Source organism: Leptonychotes weddellii, chromosome 2 (genome assembly GCF_054177405.1).
Source record: "Leptonychotes weddellii isolate Sample4059 chromosome 2, ASM5417740v2, whole genome shotgun sequence".
Classification (NCBI taxonomy): domain Eukaryota; kingdom Metazoa; phylum Chordata; class Mammalia; order Carnivora; family Phocidae; genus Leptonychotes; species Leptonychotes weddellii.
This window is the reverse complement of record NC_138370.1, coordinates 33,773,782-33,777,608: the sequence shown is the minus strand read 5'-3', so window position 1 is coordinate 33,777,608 and position 3,827 is coordinate 33,773,782.

The window sequence follows — 3,827 nt, the reverse complement described above, 5'->3', positions numbered from 1 at the left end:
AGGAAAGGAGGGTTCTACAAGGTGACAGAAGGGCTGGATGTTGTTTCATCAGATATCAGATGGAAGGTTCCCAAGGAGACTGTCTGCCCCGGTGTTCAGGTTCAATGTCTTTTCAGGGAGTTTTTCTTCTAGTCTCTTCTCTCAAAAAGAGCAAACCAAATCATTAGTGAACATATATTACTTTCCTCCTACTGTGAACAGATTTAATTTTTCCTTTGAGGAGTCTTTGAGTCCCAAATCATTAAATAATTAGTGACCCAAAGGAACACTGTTTTAAGACTCATTTGCTACTTCTTAGACTATATCATGACAGAGGCTCAATTTCCTAATACTTACCAAAGTTAGGGAAAAGACATCACTATGTTGTAATTGATTACTGAGGAAAGCAAGGATCTCAACAGTGACGTCTCTCCATTCAGCATTGTGTCAGTGACTTTTGGTGGGGGGAGCGGTGGGAATGAGGAGGGGTGATGTGGAGATCTGATCTAGGCACCCAATCATAGCTAATGTCTGGATTCGGTTTGAGGAACTAGTCCAGCTCAACAACTTGGCCTTTTTCACAGATGAACAAGTTGATTCAGAAAACTGAAAGCTCACTAGATGTAATGTGTCCTTCCCATTATATCACACAACTGGAGGGTCAAGAATAATGCAGATGACCTTTGTAGCATTATACTAGATACTGGGATCATTCATTGGAATCATCTATGGAACTTAAGAAAACCTAGAGGCCCAGATTCCACCTAGACTTATCCAATTGGAGCATTCAGGAATGGGAGCAAAGAATGTTTATTTTGTTTTAAGCTGTAAGGAGATTCTGATTAGTACCTTTGCTTAAGAACCCAGTGCATTATCATATACTTTATTTAAACTTAAGTTACTTGGTTTCTTTGGTTCATTTGTTTGTTAGCCCTTTAAGTCAGTCCAGTTTCTGTTACACAGTGTATATAAAGCTAACATTATGGTGTTTCACCAGGATTATTCTCCATGCACACTTCAGCTAACTTGTCCTTCTATTTCTTCAGGATTGCATTACTTCAGGAAGGCCGTATGTACTGATAACATGAAAACGCTGTTGGATTCCAGGATGAAATCCTTAGCATGCGACTCTATCCTTGAACAAACACAGAAAGTAAGACTTCTTTTCTGACTGTAGGATGGGCACCTACTTCTGGAACCAGTGGCTTCCAGATCCTCTGGAAGCCTACACTGCCGCCTGCTGGAAGAACTTTTTATTTTATGCAACTTTAGTAAATTGAATGTGGTGAATTTGGAAAAACAAATATACAAAAGACATCAGCCAACCCCATTCTCATGCTTACATATTGTAGGCAAATAGGAGGTCAACCTTAAAAAATTCTGCCAAAGGAAGAGAGGGTGGAGAGAGAGAAGTAGGAAGGACGGAAAGTGGATTATTGCACTTCATTTAGGTGCCACTATGTTAACTGTTCTACACATATTATCTCTAAAGCCAGTACACAGCTAGACAGCTTTGTGAGATGGCAAGGAATGGTAGTACCAATATTTTATGGAAAATATATGCCCATTAAACAAAAACAGTGAAAGCAAGATATTAGAACCCACAGGTCTGCTTCACAATGAATAAATATTATATTGTATGCCAACAAGAGGCTCTAAGCAAAGCTCTCTGCTCAATAAGTCTTGTTTAAAATAAGTACAGGGAGGGGCGCCTGGGTGGCTCAGTTGGTTAAGCGACTGCCTTCGGCTCAGGTCATGATCCTGGAGTCGCGGGATCGAGTCCCGCATCAGGCTCCCTGCTCGGCGGGGAGTCTGCTTCTCCCTCTGACCCTCTTCCCTCTCGTGCTCTCTGTCTCTCATTCTCTCTCTCTCAAATAAATAAATCAATCTTTAAAAAAAAAAAGCTTTAAAAAATAAAATAAAATAAGTACAAGGAAGTTATTCTGCTCTAGGAATTACTCCAGAGAGAAACAAAAAAGGATGGGCTTAACAGGTTTTGAGGAGGGAAAAAGAAAGCCACTATTTCCCAGGAGTGGTCTGGCAAGTAAAGACATAGCTATTTTATACCTAGGAAAGTTCTAATCTTGAGAGAAGCTAGAAACCTGCTCCAAAATGAAAAATAATTTCAAGAAAGAATGTCTTATTACTGATATTATTTAGAATTGCCAAACATGGTGATAACAAAAAGCAACCAAATTTCAACCAGTTTTAAAATTACTTTAAAATTCTCTACAGACAATGTACCTTCTTATTGTCAGCACACAAGGCTGCCTTGGTACACCATTGACTGGACATAGTAAAAATCTTACATTGATAGGAGGCTTAACAGTATCTAAAGCCCTGTCTCATATCTATTATTTAATTTGGTCTTTGCAACTGCCTTTTGGATAGGCAGAGGTGGCTAGAACAATTATGGAAATGAGCAAGGGCATGTGAGTTTTATCCTAAGCCATGCACTTCCTACAAGGCAGAGCTAAGACTTATCCCTGTCTTTTGACCCTTTATCTAAAAGCCTTTCTTCTTGGACACCTTGGTTCTAGTGCTGGTTTCGCCCTAGACTAACCTGCGTCAAGTCACTTTACTTCTCTTGGACTCAGTTTTCTCATCTATTCAAAAGGAAAAGGTTGGACCAAGTGATTTTTTTGAGGTGTCTTTTTGCTCTGAGATTCTACAACTCAGACCTTGGATCCATGTGCGGGCACACATTAACCATGAGCTGGGAGCGAGAGAGGAGAGTCAGGAAGCAGCAAAGGGGAAGTAAGCGCAAGTGTGGAACATCATTTTGGATGCTCCACAGTTCTGACCACCAGACAGTATGCTGTAAGTCTGAAGCTCCCCACAATCTAATTCCATGTGGGTGTGACCTAATCAACACACACATGATCCAGGTACTCAGCTGTAGCATAAAACTTCACCATGCCTGGATGCAATAGGTTTCTCTGCCATTGGGTTATAGAGCTTTAACTATTGCCTTTGTAAAGTGTTATGACTTCATGTTGGCTTGGGTGCAGAGGAAGTATACAGGGTGTGCTGGGCAGGAAGAAGACAGGATAATAGTAAGGGAGCACATAGAAGGCAAGCAGACAGGAAAAAGTGCATGGTCCAAAGCACCCTCTTCTTTCCTGCATCTGATTATGGATGTATGTCCATGTGAGAGAGCTTAGGCCAGATCAAAGAGCCAGAAGGCAGGTGCCTGAGAATGAACTCCATAAAGAAATGCAGTGCAACTCAGTGCATAGTCTCCCTGGAATCTGTCCCTGAGTCTAGGATGGGAAGGGACAGGGAAGATGACAGGCAGAGACGTCTGGGGGACACATCACACTGTCAAAGTCCAGCCTGCTCTACACCAGAGATGCCAATTACCCTGTGTACATATCTTGTAGGATTTCAGGAGCCATGCCATGCCAGCAAGACAGAAAGGTAGCACAACAGACATCAGGGAGGCTTGACTACTTAGAATGACCCCTATTCCCAGACATTCACCAGAGCCATAAGAGTAAAGGATTTTTCCAGCCTCCCCACCAAGAATTAAATGCAGAGAACTCTGGCCCCAGGAGAATGGTCCCATTAGGTAAGGGGGAGTCCCTATCCAAAAAAACATGTACAGGATATCTGAGGACAGGTGCACAGAAGGGAATGATCCATGCAAAAGCGTGTGTGACTCAGCATCCAGGCACCCTAGGATTGGTCCCCAGCTCAAGGGTGTGTAGGAATAGCTGTGGCCACAGTGAGGATGCTGCCCACAGTGGGGATGCTTGGCGAGAAGGCAAGTCCTACTGAACAGGCAAAAAAAACCTAATGCCAAGAGATAAGTATGCCTAAGCTAACTCTGCATTTGTGAGTAGCAT